The sequence below is a fragment of the Manacus vitellinus genome, unplaced genomic scaffold, assembly GCF_001715985.3.
Source record: "Manacus vitellinus isolate BGI_N305 unplaced genomic scaffold, ASM171598v3 scaffold_14_pilon, whole genome shotgun sequence".
In the NCBI taxonomy this organism is placed as follows: Eukaryota; Metazoa; Chordata; class Aves; order Passeriformes; family Pipridae; genus Manacus; species Manacus vitellinus.
The window spans coordinates 16,652,256-16,677,007 of NW_021939063.1; the positions used below are offsets into that span (position 1 = coordinate 16,652,256).

Below are 24,752 nucleotides of genomic sequence, written 5' to 3' on the forward strand. Positions count from 1 at the left end.
ATTGCCCCTTCCAAAGCCATAGGCATTTGTCTTGCTTGCCTGCTTTCTCACTTGCTGTTCTATCTGCTAACAATTCCAACTGCTCATCTGGTTTCAAGTTGCTCATCAGTTTTCTTGCCTAGGAATGTGAAACAGCACTTCATGTGCTGAAGTAATTTTTCTGGAAGGGATAAAACACTGCTGCAGCCAGGTACTCTATTTACAGCTTTGAGCACAAACTCAGCATCCCATTGTTGTTACTGTAAGCACCAATCTCTCCATATGAGCAAAATGAGAATGGCTTTGATGTGGGGATTTGCCTTCTAGGGAGCATACGGTGTGGGTTAAGGCAGCATAACCCACAGCCCAGAACACTCTTATGGGATGAGCAGCACACTTTTGGCTTGCCAGATGCTGGCTGAGTCTGGGCCAAGCTGCTGAACAAGCAATAGTTTTTCACTTTAGTCTTCCTGGCAGGTTTTAGTACTAACTGCTTTAAACAACTTGGTGCCTTAGACCAAGACCTAATGACTGCACAGAAATGTAATCGATGTAACCTGTAACTGAGAGGTGTGACCTCATATCTCAGAAAGACTCCCTCAGCTGATATTACCCACAGGTGATTCCCCTTTGGGCCTAAAAGGCCCAGGCCTCCGATTTAGTATCTTAAGGAGATGTGTGTGATTTAGCTCTTAATAGCATCTATCTCTAAAACACTTCTTTGCAGTGTGATTTAATGGTCAGAAACATCCTGGGGCCGTTCTGATGGTGCCTCCCCTCCACAGGGAGGGGTCCTCCCACAGTAGGCCCGCCAAGCCGCCCCACCTGCCTCCCGTGCTGGCCCTTTAAATGTGGCAAGTGCGAGGCAGCTGGAGGCCTTAAGGAGCCATTTGGCGCCATTTGCCTCCCGGCTCCTGTTTGCTTTGTGTCCCCTCCTGTGCTGGTAAGAAGTTTTAACTGCTCTCATACTCCTCCTCTACTCGCTCTGAAAGAGTTGGTGCTTGCTTGCTCCGGTGTCTCCTGCTTTTTGACTTGCGTCAGAAGTAATGCAGAACAAACAAATGGATGCAGAGAGTGAAGCCCCAAAGTTTCCCCAGGCTGTAGTTTCCTGCGTTGTGCTGATGTGTGGTCTCCTAAGGCCGTGTGTGAGTATGTGTGTGCTTTAACCTAATCTCTAATCCCTCTCCTAGGACTAGAGGGATCTAGTTAATATTAAAAATGTTCTTCTGGTAATATATCTGCCCCTTACCCTGGTTAAAGTGAAAAAACTTTTCATAAGACCCGGTGCTTGCTGCATTTGTCATGTTCTGTATTAATTCAGAATGTTCTCCATGGTTGTATCATGTTTGTCTTATATCACCAAGCTTCTAAATTTGTGATAACTGACACCTTTGCAGTTATAGAAAATAACTGTTTTACAGTATCAGGCACCCCAGCAGGAAAAAGCTCCAAGTTCTAGTCTTGGCTCCCTCTCGAGTGTTTCATCTTCTCCTCACTCTTTGATTTGTGGAGATGCCCATACTCTTTCAGCTCTACAACACCAGGTGCTCAGTGCCCTGAAAGGGCTGTGGGGTTCCTGAGCTGTGTAAAGCATCATTATTATGGCTATTTTTATAGATAAGAAAAAGCATGTTTGCAGCAAACAACAAAAAAAGTATTTCCCAGCTTTGAATGTGATGTATAGAAAGACTTCTATTGCTCAGCTATTATGGTACCTCATACCAGTGAAATATAGGGGTTTTCCTCAAGTTGTATTACAACTGCAAAATCTGTTTCCTGAAATATTAGGCGTGCCAGCCAGTTTGGATGTAAATAATAAGCATGTCCTTCGCTGGCTTTTTAGAGGCCCAGGGAAAGCCATTTGTTCAAGCTCCATCTTGAACCTTCACTCTCGAGGAGTAGCTGTTGGGTGTCTCTGTGTGCCCTGGAAATTTAATTTATCTGTAAACAGGTTTCCTTTGCTCCACTTGGGACTGTTATCTCAAGAGAGGTTAAGCTGTACTTCAGGTAGCAACGAGCACTGAGAACAGAAAACAATTTATAGAGAGTTTCATAGCGATATTAATCTGAGCAGGTGTCTGCATCAAAACACCTTAAGATAGGTCTCCTAAAATCCAGGTACTGACTTAAAATCTGTCATATTTATTAACACTTAAAGAAACTACAAAATTATAGGTATTTAGTTTATTGAGCATAACAGACATTCACGCTCTCAGGGGTTTTTTTCCCCCCACTTTTCTTTTCAATGCAGTATTCCAGAAATTTAATTTAAAATTAGATACTGTTTAATTATGCAATCCAGACACTGGAGCTTTAAGTGAAAGGCTCAAATATGGTTATGTTCCTGATAAAATAGGTGAGATTTGACAGTGCCATTTTAGGGCATTGGATTATTTTCTCATGCTCCTGTCCTCCCCAGTGAATTTATTGTGATTAAGAACTAGTGCTGTGGGTGCACTGTTAGACTGGTATCACTGTTTAGCTGTACCCTAAAAATAAACACCTGCAGAAACATATTATTCTGACTGGCAGGTGCTTTGGTCTGCGGGAGGGAGCAGATTTTTGGGGACAGCAGATGAGCTGTGTTATTTTAATGGGGTTGGGGTTTGCTTTGTAGTAAGAGGCTGGAGGCCACTGTCATAAGCAGTATCCTCTCTCATGCTCCAGAGGGATGGGATTTTGTGCAGGAAACACTGCCATTTTTGACAAACAAAGGAGACTGTTCTTGCCCCATTACAGATGGGCCTAGATATAAAGGACCTTCAACAAGAAAAGGCATAAGAACATGAGTTAATTGCAGAGTGGTCAAGAAATAAAGCCAATATGGCAATGTGTAGTACTGTGCAATCTGTAGTGTTCTCACTGCATCCACCCCCTTCCCTCAAGTCTGAGCACTGATCACAGCAAAGGACTTCCTTCTTTTTTTTTTTTTCTTTTTGTTTTTTTTCCTTTGCTTGTTCTGTCAAACCTTCCATATCCCAAACCTCAGCACCACTGGAGCTGGTGAAAGGCATCAGTGCACACAGTCACAGGAGACACTCAGCAACATCACTCTAAGCTCAGTTACATGGGATGAAGAGACAAAAGTAAAAACTCAGGGGAGGAAAAGAATTTGATTTATTTTAGTCTCGTGGTGCTGGTATGGCTGTCAGTGTTTCTTGGAATGTGTACACATTAGAAGAGGTATTCTTTATAAATTTTTTATTGATCTTGTCTCAGTGACAGTGATAATAGTATTTTCATCCAAAAGTGTCACTTCTGCCAACAAACTTGAATTTTCCCCTTTGCATGCTTCTATTCCTCCAATCCCTGGAGAGGATTGATAGGAGGGGAAAGTGCAGTTGAGGGGGAATATTCTCAAGGACCACACCATCACCATATGTGACTCCATTAACCCAACCAAGTTCCTTTATTATCACTTCTTATTGCAGTAGCATTTTGCATCTGCCAAGTGGGGGCACCTGTGTTAGATTTGTGCATGAATGACAGAAAGGGGTTTCTTATTTCACAGATTTCAGTGCCTAACGAGCTGTGCCCAGGAATTGTATCAAACTATATTCAAAGACTATTAGGGCTACATTGCTTGGAGACTGAAGTATTTTATAGCTTTTAGAGGAATGAATGTAAATGCTGTGTTTATTTCAGAAGGACTCTGCCAGATTTCCTTTCTTGTGCAGAGAGGCAATTAATTTCTAAACTAATCAAACAAAAGGTGATGCAGCAGCAATACATCACCTGCTACCTAGTGCTTGCCCCTCCTAATTTGTGTGTTGAAATGTAGTCTCTGCTGGTCTATCCCTTGGTATTAAAGCTGAGGAAAGCTGCAGTTCAGCAGTGGGTTTTAACTCAAAGCAGATTATTCATCAGAACTGGAAGATTTGTTTTCCTGTCACTTCCCAAAACTGGAAAAAACATACTATTTATTTATTTTATTTTTTTTAAGTTCAAGCTCAGAGCTGTATGGTACTTAGCTGACTGCCTTCTTTATGGAGCTCAAGGTAAACTGAAGTACCTAAATATCTTTGTGAGCTGTCTTAAACACCCACTGGAGAGGGAGAATAAACACAGTGTGTGTTACTGCTCTGCCTGGGAGGCTGCAGCTAAATCACTACCAAGGCTGAATGCTGAGAAGGGTTAGGCTGGGTCTGGAGTGAGAGATTCTCCAAACACCATGGTTTCCCAAGAAAGGGAAACCAGCTGTTATCAAATGAAATTATTTCCCTCCCAATTTCTCCCTTGGGTTAGGAAAAAACTTCCAGGAAAAAAAGGAATTTGGCATTCTTTTGCCTCTGAACTGAGTGAATTTCTGGGATATTGGCTGAGATAACCACTCAATAAATAAAATGACTGAAGATGAACTTGAACGCTCTTTGCCATCAAAAAATGGAAATGTTGTGTGGCATCTTTACCTGCTGCAGACACAGTTACTGCTGTGTGCCAGCAAGTGGGTAGTGCTGGATGTTATTAATAAGTTGAGAGGAGAATATGCATATCCATCTCCTCCAGCCACATTCCATGAATGCTGCTTATGTACAGCTGGCTGGTTTGTCCCTGTTCTGCCTGTGGGTCTCAGCCAGCAATCTTAGGGTGCTGAGGTTGAAATTACCAGGCTGCATGCGAGGCTGTGTCCTCAGCAGGGACTTTTCTTGTTAACTGATGATGAACTTGTGTTTTCTAGTAGGTGTGCCCATGTTTGTGTGGGTTCTCCATGAGTGATTATATTTGTGTATCCCCCAAAGGATGTGTTTGTGTGTTGTGTTCCTGTGGGTGTGTAAAACTATGCTTTCCATTGCACACAAAAATATTTGCTTTAGATACAACTTCTGAGAGTGAAGAGACAACACTGGAAATATTTGTGTAATAATTACTCATGGAAGGCCAATACCTGAACATGTTGGAAATTAATGTGGTGGAATGTGTATGTGATTAGTTTGGATGCTGATGATATCTCGATGAATACTTTCCTTCACTTTAACTGATTCTTTTTCATGAGGAATATACAACAACACTGTAATGTTGAGTTAATGAAGGTTGGGTTTTATTTTGGAGGACATATATATAATTGCAGGGAAATAAAACATCTGTGCAATGTATACTGCATATCTGTATCTGTCCTTAATTGTTACAGTTTTTCTCTTTGGATTTTCAGAGCTAGAGACTGTGGAGTGTTATTGAATCTTTATTGCTTCTGAGATCCTAGATTGATATTTGGAAATAGCGAGCTCATCACTGATATGATTTTGCTTCTGTGCAATGCAGCTTTAAATTTCTAAAAAGTCAAGGCAGCATCTTAAAATAAGATGGGGGTGCAGACTCCACTTCCTGGAGCCTTCGCTTTTGTTCTTTCTCGTTTTTAGTCTAAAATAAGTCACTCGGAATAAAAGCCTATTTTTGTTCCTTGTGGGTGGAAAGCAAGCTTGGCTCCCTCGTTTCTCATCCTGTGCACATCAGTGTGATGTATGCACACCCAGTGTTAGTATCTGGGAGATACCAGATAAAGCCTTCAGTTACTTTGATCTACTAGTCATGTGTTAAAAGTAGGAATAAAAGTCGCTTTTTTAAATGCGGAGATTTTGAGATACTTGCAGCATTGTGCTTTCCACCCCTCAGCATTTTATAAATGTGGGAAGATAACGTGAAGGGATCACTGGAGCCATTGCATGAAGGCCACCCTTGCTGTAGAAGGGAGTTTTTGTAGCACATGGACACGAAGCACAAGGGCTTAGGAAAGGTGTGCTGTGGCCAGCTGAGGGGGCAAGTGGAATTTCTGTAGTCCTCAGAAGTGATACTCAAATCACAGCAACAGAAAATAGAGCTTATGAGGTCACTTCTCCCTTTCTCTCTGCTCCCCCAAGGCAGAGTTTGTGATACTTAAACCCTTTTTGACAGATGACTGTTTAGCCCGTTCAGAAAAACTCAAGTGATGGAGACTCCACAACTCCTCAAGGCAATCTGTTCCAGTGCTCAGCTGTCCTAATCATTATTCACATTTAGTTTTTGGAGGACACCAAGGCTGACATAGCTTCCATGCAAAAGGAAAGGACTTTTAGAAAGTACAGGACCTTTAATTTCAGTGGGCTGTTTCTCCTGTCACATGTAAGATGGTCCCTTCCCAGCAGACCGAGGTGTGGCATAGGTTGGGCACCTGGAAGAAATCAGCTGCTAAATCACCATGTCCAGAGCTGCTTGTGAGCCTGAGGGCTCGGGAACTCACCCCTCCTTGTGGTGTGAGACCAGAGCATGAGTGCCAACACACTCCTTGTTCTCCCAGAAATTTTGTATAGCTAGGACTTGGGAGTTTGGTCCATTTTTCTGGGATTTTTGGACATGTGTAGGACATACACAGTAAATAAATATGAGAGACCCACAGCAGGGTGGGACAGCAGCTTGTGAGGAGTGACTGCAGCTGCAGTGACAGCACCTCCCTATAATGTAGGCAGGGAAGGGAGAGAGAAAAAGAGAGGAAGAAATAGAAAAATATACTAAAAGGGCTGAAGGGTATTGAAGACATTCACATAAGGAGGAGAGGCAAAGATGCAGAGGAAGGGATTTGGTGGACAGTGGCCACTTGGATTATTCGGATGCCGGGCTAGAGTGAATTACTTGATCTTGTGCTGTTCAGCAAACCATTATTGGGTATGTGAAATCTGAAGCAGACAAAACCACCCGAGACCATGTCTGTGTGCACTGGCAGTTATTTTGTTTATTTATTTATTATTTGTTTCTTAGATGCGTGCAGGGTAGCTGAGGTGCTCCTACTGCAACTGTTGTGCCCAGAGTCTGTCCCAAAATATTCTTTCTCGAGTGGCCTCACAGCTCTCCATAGTCAGTACCTTTGATTTTCTTGGTGGAGGAACATTGTATGTGGACATCTGTACCTTTTGCCCCTCGTGTAGATCTGGAGTCAGGAGCAGCCCAGAGTTGTGTGCCAGCGCCCTCTCTGACAGGGAGCTGGTTTTGCTGATGGTTTCCTGGTATCTTGGACAAACAAGCCATTCTCAGCTCTCAGAACTTTATTGTCAAAATTTTAACTGGTGCCTGTTAAATTTCACTGTTGCATTTGGTTTGGATCTGCTGCAAATTAAATCTGACTTCTGAACCGCTCTTTACAACACTGTCTGCTGGAAGGGGTCTGAGAGCACTACCTGAGCCAGGTCAGGTTGCTTCTCCTGAGCTCTCTTTGTGGCTGAAGCAGATAAAATCTTCCCTCTGCTCTCATCCTGTCAGGTGTTTCAGTGCACCCCTAATATTTTAATTAAAATGGCATAATGGAGTAAGTCTAGCAGCTCTAGGTTATACCAATACCTTAGACCTGAGGGCATTTTCAGGCACCAAAGGGTTAACTGCACACAGTTTCATACTGGAATGGAGAAGGAACGACACCTTTTTGTTATCAGCCGTTTTGGTGCTGTCTTTTTTTAATCATTTCAGGCTTTGAACTCCTGCTCTGAAAGAGAATCTGTCTCCTCATCTTCAGCGGCTGCCAGGTCTGGAGGCCTAATCAATGCAGGTTATTGATAGCAAATCAATTAATGCAGACAAAGGATCAAAATTAAGGAGCTTTCACTAAATTAATAAGTGATTCCAAGTCTTTTAACAGAGTGCCTGAGATAAGGGCAGCTCAGTCTTCTGGGACAGCAGCCTCCAGCCCTGTTTCCAAAGACAATCAAATGGAGAGAGTGAGCTGTGCTTTTACATTTTTTCTCCCATTTAAATAACCTGTTTTGTTCAATAGGAAGTGCTTAAAATCTGAGTCCAGCAAGGCTGCCAGGAAGCAGGTTCTAAATGAAAAGAGCAGATTCATCTGCATAAGGATGTCATGGTCTTGTTCAGCTGATTCAGGGAGGACCAGTTGTTTCAAAAGCCAGATTTATGTAAGATCCCAGCCAACACCAGAATTAAGGTTTGCTTCAATAGCAAATATACCTGAAATTGGACTGGAGATGCCCCCAGAAACAACTAGATGCAGGAGAGCCTGGAATAATTTGGACCTCCTGCCAGGCCCAGCCCTTCTGCCCCATGGCAGGTCTGCCTGGGAGAAAGTGGGTCAGGCTCAATCCAAAATCCTTGCAGGTGGTGTCCCTGCCCTGTTCCCTTCCAAGAAGGATCAGACAAGATGCTTGACACTCCTAGTACTGCCAGCATACCAGTCCCATGGCCCTCAGCCTCTCCTGGAGGACTGGATGGAAACCTAAGGGCTTGGAGTTCCCTGCCCATTACAGCAGCTTTTCCACCTTTCTTCCTTGTTCAGCCCAGGGAAACGAATGAACAGTGCTGGGGAGGAAGGATAGAGCATCTCTGGCAGTTTCCATGTGGGTAGTGCTGTCTGCTATCTCCTCCTATTTTCCTGCTTAATAAGAAGGGCCATTCTTTGAAATGCCAGAAGCTCTCCTGCTGTGACAGTAATTAACAGGGATGGAGATGGAGCTGGGAAGTAGATTACAGGAGCACAAATACAGCATGTAGCTCACTGAGGATGCAGAGTGCTTCAGGTCACTCCATGGGTCTCCCTTGCAGTCTGGTGGAAACACCATCTCCCTGTTTGGTCACATCAGGTCTCTGTGCCACTGGTGCTTGGTGCTGTCCAGTGGGACTGGATGCTGATCCCAAGGCAGTACAGGCTCTGTGGGCTGAGCGTGGAGGTGAGAACAGTCTGCTGGCATTGCCGAGGCACCATGAGAAGGGAATCAGGCTTGGCCTTCTCTGTGTGCTTGATCCTGTAATAGCAGGGCAAAATCTGAATTAAATTCCTTTAGGTTTCGGTTGTTCCAAGCCATTATGTGTTAAAGAGTACTTTTTATATGCTGTGTGAAAGATTCCTCATGACTGAAATGGCTGCAGCTTCCAAAACTTCTGTCTAGAAGCTTGTGCCAGAAGTGCTAATATTTGGATGAATATATGGAGATTTACAAATGTAGCCCTTGTCATAGCTGATAGCAGAATTGTACCTGAATGCCAAGCTTTATTGGGTCAGATTTCATGTAATCAAAGGTTGATATTCACTTCTTCCTGCTGCTCTGTCTACTGATCTCTGCCTGGTTGTTGGCACCCATTGCCTGTTCTCTTGCTGGCACTGAAATCCAGTGTGTTATCTTCATCTGCCTCTGGACTTAACACAGCAACACAGCTGATGTGTTTTGATCTAATCCACTGGTGATGATCTGCTCCTGTCAAAGAGTTGTGGAGCTGGCCACGTGGCACGGAGGCCCCTGGATGTTGTAGCTGGCATTGCAGCCCAAAGCTTGGGTCACATCTGAGAGAAGGACTAGGTTAACTCATCACCCTGAATCAGATGGCTGAGTTGTAACACTGTCAGAAGTGGCTCTCTGAGGGTACAGAGCTGTCATTCTTTGTTTCTGTGCCCACTGGGAGAGACTCTTTGCTCTACTGTGTCTTGCTTAGTCTAGGCAGGGTTTGCAGCCTTCAGATGTGCAATCCTTTGCCTCTTCCACTGCTTTCAGTTCCCTCCTACAAACGCCTGCACTGACTGCAGTTCTCTGCAGCCACATGTCTCAGTAACTGCTTAACCTAGAAATTCATTGCTAAAAAGATCTGACATCACAACACCCTGGAAAAGACTCCTCTCTCCCCCTTCTCCCTCCCTGGTCCCTCTCTTTTCCCAGGATATATGAAAAGCTGTAACTACTAAATCAAAATCTATTTGATTTTTGTACTCCCTTGATAACTGGGCAGCTGATCCTATCACCCAGCTAAGGCTTATCTGCTGCCTCCAGCTTCCCTGCTGCAGCAATTGGTTCCTGCAGGGACAGTGCTGGGTTATAAAGTGAGACTGATATCGTGGTCAGGGCCTTTTGCTTTCTGAGTGTGACCATTGTTGGTGATATGTTCCTGAGCAAGTGGCTTGGTTTTCTGGGAGGACTAGAAGGAAGAAGTGGGCCTCTGGGATTTACAGGTTCAAAGATATATATATTTAATCCCCTTCTTTTTTTTCTTAAGGTTGTGAAGTGATGTCAGGGAACATGCAGGGTCAATAGCATAGGCTAGAGCCAAGGTAATGGGTTGGTGCTTTTGCTTTAGCTCTTAAAAGTTCTTGGGTGAGATCTTGGCCTTGTTAGGCAAGCACTGACCCACACGTGTGTTGTTCATTTCAACCTGTTCTGAAAACAGTTCTAGTGGAAGAAAAAATACCAACTGCTGTGCTTAGTATATCACTTGATAATTTTTAACTGTAATTGTAATTTTTGTGTGCCTTTTGAATGAGTTTACCAGGGTGCTGAAGAGGCTGTAGATCCATATCTGCACAGCTGGGTGTAGGTAGCTCACTCCCAGCTACATAACACCAGTAGGATGTGGGAATAAGAACATTCCCACCCCATCCCTTCTGGCTCAGTCATGTCCTAACTGCAGTGATTCAGCTATCTGGAGCCACTGGAAGGGCTGCAGTCATGTTAGCACCTTCTAACAGCCGAGATGGGAGATCAGGAAGCAGGGACTGCCAGGGCTACAACCGTGCTGGTATCATTTACCTTGTCCAGCCATCCTGTGTAATTAGAGTTCTTTTACTCTAATTGGGCACTAGCTTGAGGTTAGGGGGAATAGACTTAAACCAAATTGCCTTCCTTGCCTGGAACAGAGCAGTCTGGGCAGCACACACAGCTTTTCTGGCAGTTTGGTTCAGGATGAGTTGGCAGTGCAGCTGGAGCTGTGCTGTGCAGCCCCAAGGAGAAGGGGAGTGCAGGGTAGTTCTTTGCAATGGGTGGTGGAAGAAAAACGCTGAGCTAAGGGAAGCAAGGCAGCTGGTGACACTGAGCCAAGTGACAGAGATCAGCTGCAAGATGCACAAAAATAAAAAATGGGATAGTAACTATAACAGCTTCTGGGAAAGGCCTTCCCTCCACACGCTCATTCCCAGCAGAAGCCATTGGCCCATATATCCTGTCCCTGCTTTGGCAGCAGCCACTTGGGTTCTGTAGTGCAGAACAAAGAGTCCACAACCATCCTGCCCCCAGCTCTCCTGGTCAGCTGCTGCTCCAAGGAAGGGTAAAACCACCCCTCACCTCTTTCTTCTGCACCACTGTTTGAATTTAAAACTAGCACAGTAGGCTGGCTGTGAGTTTAAGTGTGGCTCTGCTTACAGAGGAAGGCAAGGTGGAGACTCTCAACTCCTCCCTTTTCAGTGTCTCCCTCTGTAGAGCTGTAAATGTGGTGACACTCTCCCCCTTTGCTAACAATCCCTCCTGGCACAGCGATAGCCAGGGCCTGGCAAACTGCCTGAGTTTGGTGACACGTGTACTGCCTCATCCTCTCCTGGCTGGCTTGGTCTGCCACGTGCACGTGAGCAGATCAGTTCACAAGTTAGCACATCTCAGAACTGCCTTACTTGTGTCTAATAACAAGACAAACAAAATAGTGTAAGAGCACGTTGAGTGCTCCCAGACTGGCTGCTTGTTGTATTGGGGTGTTCTCCATGATGGGAACTTACACAGCTGGGTTTTAAAACATTCAGCTGGGCTTGATGAATATTATTTGGCATTGCTCCCAAGCAGTTGCATTGACCACTGAGATAAATGCAGGATTTTCTTGCTTTCAAATGGACAAAACTGTTCCTGCTGGTGGTTTTTGCAACAGCCTAGAGCAAGCCAAAGTCCTAATGTACTGTAGGGCTCCATGGCTTGGCTCTGATGCTGACACTTGGACATCCAGCAGGATCAGCTGGATGTGTTTGAAGCATTGCCTGCTCCTGAGTGGGTTACAAGCCCCTTCTCTGTACCCAGGTTTTGGGCAAGGAGGCATTGTGGTAATGTTTTTATAAACCCTGGCAGTTTTTTGGTTTGAAAATTCAGGAATAGGTGTTTTTAACAGTGCTGCACTCAGGGGGGAAAAATGCAACTTCATATGTAGGAAGTGCTTTTCTATAGTCTAGACAGATTATTTTACATTCCAAGACTGGATAATTGCAAGAAACCAAAGCTCAGCCCTGGCAGTAAATGGCCATGTGCCCTGTTATCCTCATTGAGCAGTGAAGTGCCTTTGTTTAAACCACCAGAGTGAAAAGCTACTGCCTTCCCGGTGATTTAGACCAAAAAAGCTCTGTTCTGCATTAAATTGAATTAAAAGGGTGTGTTGTCACAGCCCAGTGGACACACAGTAATTTGCCAAGCCAGGGAAACTTCACTGTTTGCAATCACATGGCCAGGCCATGCTTCTCCTCTGGTTGAATTAAAGCAACTTGATCACAGCTGCATAAACACTTGAGTTTTAAAAAGGCTTTTAAAATGCATGTGCTGGTATTTGTCTGCACATATCAGACCTCAACTGCAGGAAGTGGATGTGCAGACACATTGGCTTCCCATCCACAAAACACCCTGTGCCCATTCCAGTGCCATGTATGTACCAGGAGGGTGCCTTGGATTTGTGCTCTTGACCAGTGGATTTCTGCAGCAGGAGTAGGATCGTTGGCCAGGAATTCCTGGCATTCATTCCTGTTTGATATTGCTGGTTGGCAGAGTTACAGTGGTGACAATAGGGATCTTTTTCCTGTAAGAAATGTTCTGTACATACCTGTTTTATCCTGTCACCCAATGCCTTTTATATCCAGTGCAGAGACCCCTCAAAACTCAGAGGGCACTTTGTGGTATTACAGTTTTGCAGGGCTTATGAGGGGCAGAGCCTCCTGTGTTACAATTGTGATTGAGCTTTCCCTTTGTTGTACTTCTCCCTCCTCAGCTAGCACAGACATCCTTGTATTCACCATCCAAAAGCTCGTGGAGCTGAGGCACCCTTATAGCCCTGACTGCAGTGGAAGGTCTGAAGTTCCACCTGTGTTTGGGTGGAGCTACCAGGAGTGAGTCCTTTCTGCCTGTTTGTTTTTACATCAGAAATGGCAACAATAAACTCTGCCGGGACTTTGTTCTGCAAGTGTTCCCTGGTGGGCAAAGGGTCAGCTGGTGGTAGAGGTGCCACATCTCATGGCATGGCCTGTTTCTGCAAAATGCAGTTACACCCCAAATGTGGAGAAATACAAATAATTGCATTATTCTGCTCCTGGAAAGAGAAAACAGGGTCTAGCAAGGGTGTTGCAGAAGTCAGATGCATCCCACTCTCATCTGTCTGTTGTGGATACCCCAAACAGTGTTGTCTTCCCATTGAGACAATGATCTGCAGTCTGCAAGAGGCAGTAAAGTGACTTCAGGATTGTTGGAATTTCTGTAGCGTGGCAGGAAGCTGTTGTAGAGCAGTTGACAGAAGTAAAGCCATTTGCCCTTACAGGATGGAAGCATATACTGTCTCCAACCAAAATATGAGCTCCCATCAAGTGGATGAGTTGGGTGAAAGCTGGGAGGGAAAAGGATGGCATAGGGACAATGGCAGAGCTAAGAGGACACTGGCTTTGCTGGGCCACTGCCTGATAGAGCCCTGCCCACTGGAAAGTACAGTTTTGGCAATGAATGTTTGATGTGCAGGTGGGCATTATTTTATATTTAGTGTAATTTGAAAGTAGTCAGGATCTAAAAAGCTCTCAAGAGCAGTGATACTGAGCAACTAGCACTACTGCCAGCACTGGGAGAAGCACAGGTTTGGGCTGGCACTGAGAACACAAAACCATGCTTTAAAAATGTTTTTGACATCAGAAAACAAAGAGTTTGCCACTTTTGTCCTACTGGGTCAGGCAGGAACCCATCAGGAAATACTGGACACAGGTGACTGTTACAGTCCAGCTGCTGGACACCAATGTTGTGTGTAATAGAAGCTGTTCTTATTTTTGCTGTTTAGCAGTTCTCAGTTTTGCTTGCAGGAAAATAAAAGAAATAAAATCCCTTCCTTACCCCCTGCAGTGAGGGATTCCACATGCATCTGTCAAAAAAATGGTGTAGTGAGGGGTTGGCCTGGGCAGGCACAGGGTTTCTGGTTCTGAGGCCATGGAGAGTGCCTCTGAAATTCTCAGCACTGAAAGCTCTTTGACTTTGTTGGTAGCACAGAGTGTGGCAGGGGACAGCCTGCTCTGTTCCCTGTCAGGAACAGGGGAGAGGAGGGAGCTATTTGCAGGTGGGTGGGAGATGGTACCAACGCAATTAAAAAAAAATAATAAAAGCAGGGACAAAATTACTCCCCTGCGTGTGGGTATTTTATAGTCCCTGCAATGAGCAAGAACACGGGTACTCTTACAGCTTTGAGACACAAGGAACTCCCCATTATACATCCTGCTTTTCTATGCACTAATGCTTTTAAAAATACCACTTTCCTCCTCTTCCCACTCCTTGCAGGAACAGCATCCCTTTATTCCTTGTAGAATACGTACGTGCGCACAATTCTCTTTGCGAAGTGCACGATCTGTCTTTCACCTTACAAAGCTGAAATTCAAGATTTCGGCCCCACTTCTTATAAAAGGTGGTGATACTCAGTTCAGGGCAGTTTATTCCATCTGATGGCTTATTATCATCACTCACTTTCCTCCTTTATCTCAGTGATTGTTAATCAGTGCACCAGTACCATCCCTAGTTAGCAAGAAAACTCAAGTCTCGCTGTTTAGCAGCACAGCTTTGCTAAGACTGTCATTTTAGGGCTGCATTTAGAAGAACTGGCCATGTCATTGGTTTTCTGTACTGACCATTTTGGTATTTATGTTCAGTATAACCTGGCAAAAAGTGTGTAACCTGTGTGCTCAGAACAGCTCTGCAGGAACATCCAGCAGTGGAAAAAGAGACTGGGGTGGAAATGAAAGACCCTAAATCCAGACTGGTCCAGTTCTGACAAAGAGAAGGAAGCCTGGGATGCTCTGTTTCTGATCTGCATGAAGACATCCAGAACATGACTGGGGGTTTTTTTGTGCTGTACATGTGCTCTTTCCTGCCTCCTTCAGTAGGATGAGCTCACTTGGATGGTGTCTCTCTGAGTACATGCGTATAAATATGATACCTTCCTTCCAGTGTTTAAGAAACAAGATGAGAAGTTACTCTCTGGTAGCAGTGAGGGGTTCCTGAGCTCATAACCCAAGTGGGTTATTTCAGTTTGGTTTGAAAGGCTCAGTGGCAGGTGGGAACTTTCTGCTTCCTGTCATGCAGCTCTTAATTGCAGTTTCTTTGCTGTTTCATGTCACATTCTGAATTGCAGTGATGTCATGCTACAATAAGATGATACAAACATTGCTCTGCTGCTGTCTGGTACCAAATTCTTTTTCCAGGATGGGTCCATCCCATTGGGAACTGCTAAGTTCCAAGTGTCCAGGCTTGACTGCAAGTGCTTGAGAACTTGCTGTAGCTAGAGGTGTGATGTGACCTGCTTCTGCATGCAAAATGAGTGACTTTAGGCATGGCTGGTTATTGCTCTATTCTCCTGACACCCACACAGTGTTGGGAGCTTTTTTTTTTCCTAAAGGAGGCAGGAGATCACATTCCCTCTTCTTCCCTTCCAGCAGATGAACAGAAGGATTGAAATGTGGGTTGAGGTTTGCAGTACAGCCTATCTGGCTGTCTCGATGCCTCTCTGATGGAAGAGGTTGACAAGGAGGAGCAGCAAGCAGGGATATTTCATTGGTGAGATGGGGATTTTTGGAAAGAGAAGTAGAGGAGAAGGAAACAAGCTGTTCTTTGAGTGCTCTGCTACAAGGTCTGTGCAGGTATCACCACTGCCTAATGGGAGCAATTGCTCTGGAGGTGTTTACTGCCCTGTGCTTTCCACAGGGGTCTGCCAGGATGCTGCTGTAGGGCATGTGACTACTAAGGAAGGGAGGGGGGGAAAAGCTTTGACAGAGTGAGAGAGAAGGGGCAGAAATAGGAATTGGATGCAGCTCTATGTTCTCCCTGGGAAAACTAACATTTCTTTTAAGCCAGCAAGATGGCAGATGCTGGCTGCAAAGAGATGGGTATGTCCAGCAGCTGCCCCCTGGGGTTTTGTGGGTTAACAGTGTTTAACGTGATGCATTTAACAATTTCATGGCCAGCTTTTCTCAGTGACCTGACATAAGGTGAAAAATCAGCAACAGGAAGGGAGGTGCACGTGCTGAATGCTACAAGAAGTGGTTTCTCCACTCTGTGGCCTGGATGAAAGAAGCAGCAAGTGTGTGTGAAGGACAGGTGGCTCCTGTCACCTCTCTAGGGAAGGTTTAATGAGGACACTCTGACAACAGGCTGTGGTGTGCTGTCTGTACAGGCAGATCAGTGCTGTCCTGAGCTGGCTGCTCAGAGTTGGTACATCTTAATGGGGCCCACCCCATTGTTGGCAGTGGTGAAACCAGTGCTTATGTCTGCCTTCTGGGCTATTTGTCACCACACAGTAACTGCAACTCTGGTATGGTCTGGCTTAAAGTGAACTTTTTCTTCTTGGGAGGGGAAAGGGAAGAGTTGTTCTTGGTGGTATCTGTAACATCTGGAAACAGGAGGTTTATCTTGGGACACCTCAGCTGGTTCTAAATGTCTGCACAGAGATGGAAATGAGGAGCCAGAGTGTGAATCTAGCAGGTTTAAGGTTCATGTTTGAGCCCTGTTCCACTACTCCTTCCCCATCACATTCTGAATTTGGCTTGAGAGATGAAGACAGCTGAGGTGATTGGCTAAGAGAGACCCTGTCTGGTAAGAGAATGCTAAAAATCTAAGTGTACCTAGCAATAAAAAAGTCTGACAGGTCTGTGAAAGCTGTCTGCTCATGCATCCTAGGAAAAGGTTCTGGGGAAGGAGATGCATTATTGAAGCTGAAGGGAAACGTGAACATAAGACTGTGTAAGTTAGTCCTCCTCAAACTGAGGCTGCAAATGAGAAGAATGTTTCTAACCATCAGAGTGAGGTTGTGAAGCATCCTTCCCACAAGAAAAGTGGAGAGAAAAAACTCATTGTCTGAGATACTGCAGATGAATTACAGGGCATGAGTACCAGTAGTAGCAGAGACTGGACTTGGAAACACAGAATATCCCTTCTGAGCCAGACCCTGGATCCTACTTTTTTAATTTTTCATGCTAAGCTCCCAGCCTGTGAAAAGCAGTGAGAAATAAGCTTCACTTCTACACTCAGGTCCCTCACCAAGGAGTGGAGTGAGACCACTTTGAGCACAGTGTCAGGGATGTCAAGGAATTCAGCATGGAAGCTTGGAAGAGCAAGAAGTGTTCAATAATAACCTGTAGTTTAAACCCCTTTTATCACCACTGGCTTGCTGTGTAAGGAAATTACAAGATGAGGAACTATCTGCTCGAAGTACAAATAAGTATGTTTTGCATGTACTTTTTTTACAGAACTGCAGGGCAATATTGACAAGCTGAAGTTAGTTTGGGCAGAGGAAATGAACCATCAAATCTCAGCAGAGTACGAAGACTATAGTGCTGGCTGCTGAGAGCAGTACGAGATCCCTCCTGAATAGCAGTGGAAAATGATGATGAGATATTTTCACAGGGTGGATATGCAAAGCAAAATAGATACGTGGTGCACAGTGAAACACTGGCAGGGATACCTTGGTAACAGGAATCCTCTTCATGTCTTCTGGGATTCTCCTAAATGAAATAGCTGATGCTTTAGAACGTTGACCTGAGTTATTTTAGGGATGTATCCCCAAGTTTTTATTAATGTGCTGTTAGGAGAATGTCCTTATATCTGCAATTAAACAAAAATAGGTAACTATTTAACATTCTGTGACTGAAGCCAGTAGCTGTATTAAATTGCTGTATGTGCAGAGATAGAGACCATCCAGAATAATGGATTTGGCCAAACTAGGATAATTACAAGGAATGGAATAACTTACTGCCTTCACTAAACTAGCAGCCAAACTGTTTGAGAAAGGAAAGGAAGCAGGTTTTGCTTTAATGTTTTTAATAGCAGTACTTTTTCTCAGTGTCTGTTCCATCTCAGCTCTTCTGACTCTTCTTTCCAGCTGTTGCTGGCAGTCTTTATGTGTAAAAATGCTTTGTATGGTCAACAACTTTGCTGCTTTTTGACAATGGGTAGCATGTAACGAGAGAGCACCAGTCTGACAGGTCTCTTTGAGGTTGTTAGTGCTGAAAACATTGAGTTTTGTTTCTGTAGTTCACAGGCATCTGGAAGTTTCCCTGAGTCACAGGCTCCCCCTGTGTTGTTACTCGTTGCCTCTGTGCAGAGCTAAAAACAGATCTTAGCCAAGTTCCGTGGTGTTCTTCCCTCGTTGGGCCTGCCTGCCTACATGATCACCAATAATCAACTGCACAGTAGCAGCTTGTTTTCTGCTCTCTGGCTTGTTGGAGATGATATATGAAGTATGAAGAATAGTGTGAGATGCTTTTCTGAAGCTACATTAAGCCCACTGTGCTGACAGCAGCAAAAGAGAGCTTGTTTTGACAAGGAGCTGAGTTAACATGACACATAAGCTGAACACAAGGAAGATGAGGATCCCTGTCAGACCCTGGTGATTTTTTTTTTTTTCTGTTGTGGGTCATTTTAAAATCCTTTCCCCAGCACACTCCTAGCTTTACAGGGCTTATTTTCTGTGCTGCCACCTTCTCCACAATTTGAAAGAGACTCCTTGTATTTTGTTCTGGGGTGTTCTTGTTGTTTTATTTGGTTTTTTCCCATTAGTCTTTGTTGCTCCCAGCACAAAGGGTGAAGATTTATTTTGAGACTTATGGATCATTACAGTATTGCAGTGTTGCATCTTCATGTGATTGGGACATGTCACCGTGAGTTGTTGATTCCAAGGAGACAGATTCAGCTCGACAGGAGGAAGGCAGTGTCACATCTCATGATGTGTTCCTTCTGCACCATGGGGCATATCTGAGGATTGAGGACCCAACACAGATGGCTTAGGCCTGTAATCCTTCTGTGTCCTCTCAGGCAAGCATGGGGATTTCAAATCATCTTCAGGGCATGGGTCAGACAGGACTTTCTGTTTCTGTAAACATCAAGGGGCAACTGCTACCCCAACAGGTCACTGAACCAGCTCATTCTGCCACATCTGAAAGATGGATTGCTTGAGGTCTGGCATTTATTCATGCTGAGATGGGTATGAATAAATGCTGTGCCTCCAGGGTGTAAGCTGTTTGCATGGCAGAGGTTGGAAAGGTGGTGGTGTCCACCCCCTGCAATGTTGCACAGAGGCTTTGCATTACTCTGAAAGTTGAAATATTTGAGCTTGTAGGAATCAGGGTGCTGAAGGCTAGTGGACTCTACTACCCTGTGACAAAAACATTAATGCTTTTCCATTGATCACCTGTACTAGGGGATCCTATTGGTGCATCCTGGGGTTCCTCTGGGCCTGCCCAAGTTCTCTTGCTCAAGGAGGGGTGCATATGGCCAGGTACCTTCCCAGCATGATGCCAGGAGGCAGATGTGGTCTGAACCCAGTAACCAGGGTTGCAGAGCCAATTGTAAGACTTGTCTGTTCCATAATTTAGGATTACTGAGTTCATTTGGGCCAGGATTTCATCCTGTCACTGGATATTTAATGATTTTTTTTTTTTTGGTCTGTGGATATTTTCTGCTGGGGTCTCTCCTGGATAACAAGCTTGCTGCTGCTGTGCAGCAGAGAAACAGCAGTGGTACATGGGAGCTGATCTCAAGGATAAAGAGCTGCTCCAGTGTTGCCTAGTAGGTAAAGGTTACTTGGAAACTTTCACTGAAAGAACTGCAGAACTCCCACTGACCCCCTCTGGGCAGGACAGAGCCAGGAACTGCAACACTTGTCTCACTGCATTGTCCAAAGCAGAGTCAACAGCTGTCACCAACTGGGAACCTGGTTCTGGCAGGCAGACAAAGGAAGGAGGAGTCCCTTAATATGCAGGAGAAGTGATTAATAAGTTTTATGATATGTTATTGTAGCAACCAGCTGTTTGGGTTTTGCCTTTGTGTGCCCATGTGCTTGTGCTGAGCAAGAGGCAGAAATGAGTAGCAGAGACTCCTGCCATAGCCAAGGGGTCACTGCAGACTCCTTGAGGGGAAACTGTCACCTGGGTAGGAGTTGGGGAGAAAAAAACTGAAGCCTTGAAGGGGGGCTGCTGGATGACTGAAGGGAACTAAAGGGCTGTGACAATTAGCAAATAGTGGAAAGAAACACAGCCAGAGACTCAGGTCATGCAGATGAACGAGGCCCATGGGTCAGAACCCACGGGCTGCAATTTGCAGCAGCTGAGTGTGCTGCAGTGAGAGCATGGTGTGAGAACTACCCAGTGCTCCTCTCAGGAGCCTTGGAAGCACCACTGTCTCAGCTGAAGGCCTGAAGTAGGGAAGAGTGTCACACAACCCTCAGAACGGTGAGTCTGTGGCTGGAAGAGCCAGCCTCCTGCTCAGAGCAGCTTCTGTGTGTGCTTCTCTCAGTTGGAGTTGATTTATTATTTAGCATTTTGTACCATGGACTCTGCAGTGATGGTTTTCTATAGAAATCTTACCAGAACCATGTGTGAGTGTATAGGAAGTGCAGATGCTCTTTTATCTACTTCTCTCCATCTCCAGCTGAGGTAGTGCAGACAGACACGTTTCTCACCTGTGCAGAAGCTTTGGGGTTAACACTGGTGTCTTAAACAGGAGTGGGGGTCTGAGAGCCAGGACAGTATTGCTGTAGGCTTTGCAAGAAAGAAAACATCTTCACTACAGTAGGAATTGCACTAGCAACCACTTCTGAATGTGAGAGGAGCAGCTGTTATTGTAATAATTGCTAAAGTCTCAGTAACATCTTTTGTCAAGCTGAAGATGTAATGGGGAGGTGAGTGTTGGGCAGCAGAGGTGTGATGGACCTGCAGCATCTGCAGTAGGTGATTGGTTGAATGGAGCTCTGTGTTTTGTGAGGAGCTGGAGCTGCTCCATGGTTTTCTAAAGGAATGTTGTGCCCATCAGTGCCCAGCATAATCTTACTGCTACAGTGTCCCACGCGGGCTCAGTGCTCCATCCATCCAGAAGCCAGGTGATAAGAGGGAATGCTCTCAGCCAAAGAGGCTTTTGCCCCTGTCAGAATCACTCCAGTCTCCCTGGGCATTTTTGTAGCACCTGTGTGTGAGAATGCAGGTGCTGAGCTGCATTTCCAGGCCTGCTGAGAGCTACGAGCTGCATGCTGGAGTTTGACACTGTAATAATAGATTTCTTTTGTCAGATGAAATTAATCTTGGATTATCTGCTTCACCAATCCAAATACAGGCTTCTACATTAGCATCCACTTTCCTTAGGCTTGAATCTTTCAGGAAATAGATGCAAATTGGAAAACCTACATTAAGTTAACCGAGGTTGTAAATCCCAGGCATATCACACGTGAGCCTGGGAGGTAGAATAGCTTTCAAACCACTTCCCACAAATTGAGAGCGAGTGCTGCACTCTCATACTTTTTATTAACGCTGTGGTGAGAAACAGACTTGCCAATACAGTGCCCCTGTGCCTGAAGCAACCACTCCCATTTCAAAAACTAAAAATGTTGTCATCTACCCCCAGCCAGTAGTGTCCAGATTGACTCCTGTCCTCTGAATTAACACACCAGACTTTGTAAGGAGTCACTTGGGGCTGCGCTCAACATACCTGGCACAAGCTTGCAGTGTTGAAGGAGCACTTTCCTCTGCCTCTTCTTGTCCCTGCCTCCATTGCCTGTAGCATTTGGGCTGTAATTTTGGCTGGTAGGTGAATCTGTAGGGAGACAGTGTGAGCGGGTGCACAGCAAGGAGGGTCAACACTGCATGTTGCAGTGCAGGAGTGTCTGAGCTACTGAGGAACCAGTCAGAACTGGAAGCAGGATTGCCACAGTGAAAATATTTTGGGGCCTGGACCACTCAGATGTAAGATGCTCTGGCACAGCTTTCTGGATCAGCTGAGCTATTCTGTCCTTTGCTGTGTGGATGTTAACCCCTTTGTCTCTGCACTGCATCATTACTGAGTGTCAGACATACCCCAGTTGCCTGGGGTTTAATTTTTAGGAAATACCTACGTTTACCCGGTTGGGTTATTTTTTCCCCTTTTTTTGCAGTTCAGATGACATCCTTTCAACTGAAGCCTTAGAAACTTGAGAATAGTAGTCCAAGAGTGATTTAAAAACATGCTAGGAGTGGAAATGCAATTAAGGTACCTTAACCTCCTTTACTCTGCCCTGCAGCAATGCAAAGGAAAACAGTTTGTTTTTAAAGGTTATTGTAATCTAGAGCTTTAAACTCTAACATGCCTTAATCACTACTGAGTGGTTATTGAAGAAGTTTACCTTCATCACAGTCATAAACAACTGCCAAGTAAAATGTGCCTTTTACATTTTTATTAGGCAAATAGCACAGTAATAATGGTCATTGTGGCCATTTTGTAAGAGACTTAGGCAAGTAGCAGTTAGCAAATGAAACAATGGGAAGTCTCAGCTGGTGCTGTTAAATAGTCATACCAAGCACAGGTGTGAAGCTCCCTGCCTTTTTTGGCTTCATCTGAAGAAGGAAAATCGGGGTATCCTAAGGTGCATTTCAGTACAAATGGCATGTTTCAGCCTGGCCCTGCAATCACCCACTCCTGATTAGCTTGATATTCCTGGGGGCTGCTCACACATTTAATGTGAAGACTGGCATAAATGTTTTTCAAAGCTTCACTTTCCTTACATTGTAAAGCACAGAGACCAAGGGCCAGAGGAGGGGTTTAGTCAGGTGTACACCAGGGCTGATTTGCTTGTCATGCCTGGGGCTGCACCCTGGGTAACTGCTGCCAGCCTGTCCTCACTTGATCTGCAGCCCGTTTGCTAATATGATTTGTAGGTTGTACAGGACTGCACAAGAATATGCCCTTTGTTGATTTATCTTAATGAGATGGAGAGCTTGGAGTGTGTGTATTTTCCTTTTTTGTCAAGATCTTTCAAGACAAAGAAAAACCTGCTATCTTTCTCAAAGGACAAAGGTTTTTAATTTTTGGTTTAGCAAAGTGAAATTCTCCGTACTGCAAGAAGCTTTTATCTCTCCTTGCCTTTGCTTTTATAGATCTTCCCGTGAGCCAGAAGATGAGGATTTCAAAACCTGTCACTGTTGGTCTCGACTGTTATTTGTGGTGTGAGGAAAGTTGAGTCAGTCTCGTGCTTGGGGAGGGAAGGACAGACGTGGCTGTGGGTCTGTGCTGCTGCAGACCCTCCTGCCGGCCGGGCTGGGGGTGTGGCTGTGCCCCTGCACCTGGGCTGGGGGGGTTCACTGCACATGGCCCTGCTGAGCAGGTGCACTGTTTTATTAGTGCTGGAGCTGCCATGAGCTGACACTGCGTTTGGAAAGCGTTTGCTGTCTCCCCTGACAGCAGTCCATGATCCATATTTTTTTATGGCTGGTATAATCTGGAAATCAAGTACTTGTGACAGTTTTCGTAGCTCCGTGTAGTCCTCTGTATTCATCTGAGCAACTGCCATTTGCCTTTAATCTGCCCAGGTCCAGTTATTTTAAGTATCCACAGGTGAAGCATTAGAGACCTTGTATGTGTCCTTTGCTTTTAAAAAAAGGAAATTTTTTTATCTGTCATGGCTGGAAGTGGGAGCTCAGTTCCTGGTCATCCACTGTCATGTGATGTGGCAGCACTTCTCTGTGCCTTGGTTCTCTCATGTGCAGTAATACTGCACCACTCCTTCATTTATAACAGGGCTGGAAATCTCTGGTGAGCTTCATGTGGCCAGGAGAGACTTCTACATCTGGCCTCTTCCATTAGTTCAGTTTCATTGGAGAAAAAAAATTTGTTCAGTATTTTCTTCATTTTGAAAGTAAAAGCAGTGATACTGGAGTCTTCTGTAGCAGGGCTGGGCTGGGACAGTTAATGAAAGTGAGGAAAATAGGGGGAGATAAATCATGTTTGTTAGCTCAGTGTTTATCAAATGATTCCTGTTGGCAACACTACTTTAAGGACTGATAATAATATTAAAGTCTAAATCTCCCCTCTTACACTTGCCGTGCAAGTGCACGGAGGTATTAGTGGTAATGGTGTTACACTGGCATAATTACATTGTGTGTTTGCTTTGAGAGGCTGGCAAAGAGCTCTTGGCTGCAAAGGGTCAGGGTGTGCAAGGAATGCAGGAACAAGATTTCTTCTGCCTGAGATCATAGCAGCATGTTCAGCATCTCTCTAATCTTCTTTCCCTTCCTGGACTGTGTTTCTTCACCTCCTTGTGGGATTTCGATCCACCAGTAGAAACCCCAAATCTGTCACTTGGCCATAGCTGCCCGTGGGAATACACTGAAGTAAACCTTGATTGCCAACACCTTGGAAATCTGTCCAGGTGAGAGAAAGGTCTCCATCTCCAGCAGGTTAATAGGTTGCCTGTTTCCCACTCCCCCTCTGACCTGGCTGGGATCTCTGTGGGCTGCATGCTCAGCTGTGTGCAGGCACAGGACACAGTTCTGCTTTCTCAGGAGCACACACTGTCCCAGCAGTGGTTCTGCTCCTGTGTAAGGCCACGTGGGCCGGGGCTTGCTCTGAAAGAAATCAAACATTAGCATGTGCACGCAGTAGGGAAGACCACTGGATGACTCAACTCTTCAGTGTCCTGCTCTGCATGTGGATGTGACACCATTCCAGAGGTTTTACAGCAGTGTTACAAGCACTGAAAATGTGCAAGAGTGCTGAGGTGCCTAATTCAAGCAGTGGCTCTGCAGTGGCCCTGGGTCAGTGATGCCAGTTAGGAAAATCCTGTCACCTCTCTGTGAAAACAGGGCAATGTCTGGAGAGAGATACAGGAACTGGACTTTTTGGCATGGATTTCCTCACCATGAATTGCAGCCTATGCTCAGCTGATAGAGGATTTTACCTCTCAGAAATTTCTGAGCTGGCTAGAGGTAACACTGTGTCTTTAGGGGCTATTTGGTGATATTTAGCAAAAAAGCTTGTGGTTTCAGCTGTAAACCAGGTAGCTACTGCTGTGAGGGGTAAATGGCCTACCAAGTTTGGCAG

At 45.0% G+C, this 24,752-nt stretch overlaps 1 protein-coding gene across 2 annotated transcripts in view; it reads left to right on the forward strand.

The window, feature by feature from the left end:
• The first annotated feature begins 488 nt into the window (after positions 1–488).
• The window catches only part of LOC108638902 (high mobility group protein HMGI-C-like), a 51,030-nt gene continuing 26,766 nt past the window's right edge, over positions 489–24,752 (forward strand). Inside the window, exon 1 of one of the 2 annotated variants that reach the window (XM_018068590.3) lies at positions 489–598. The gene's annotated coding sequence lies outside the window, so the exon portion shown is untranslated. Of the gene's footprint in view, positions 599–812; positions 923–24,752 lie in introns of those variants that run through there. The other variant, XM_018068589.3, reaches the window with a different exon arrangement.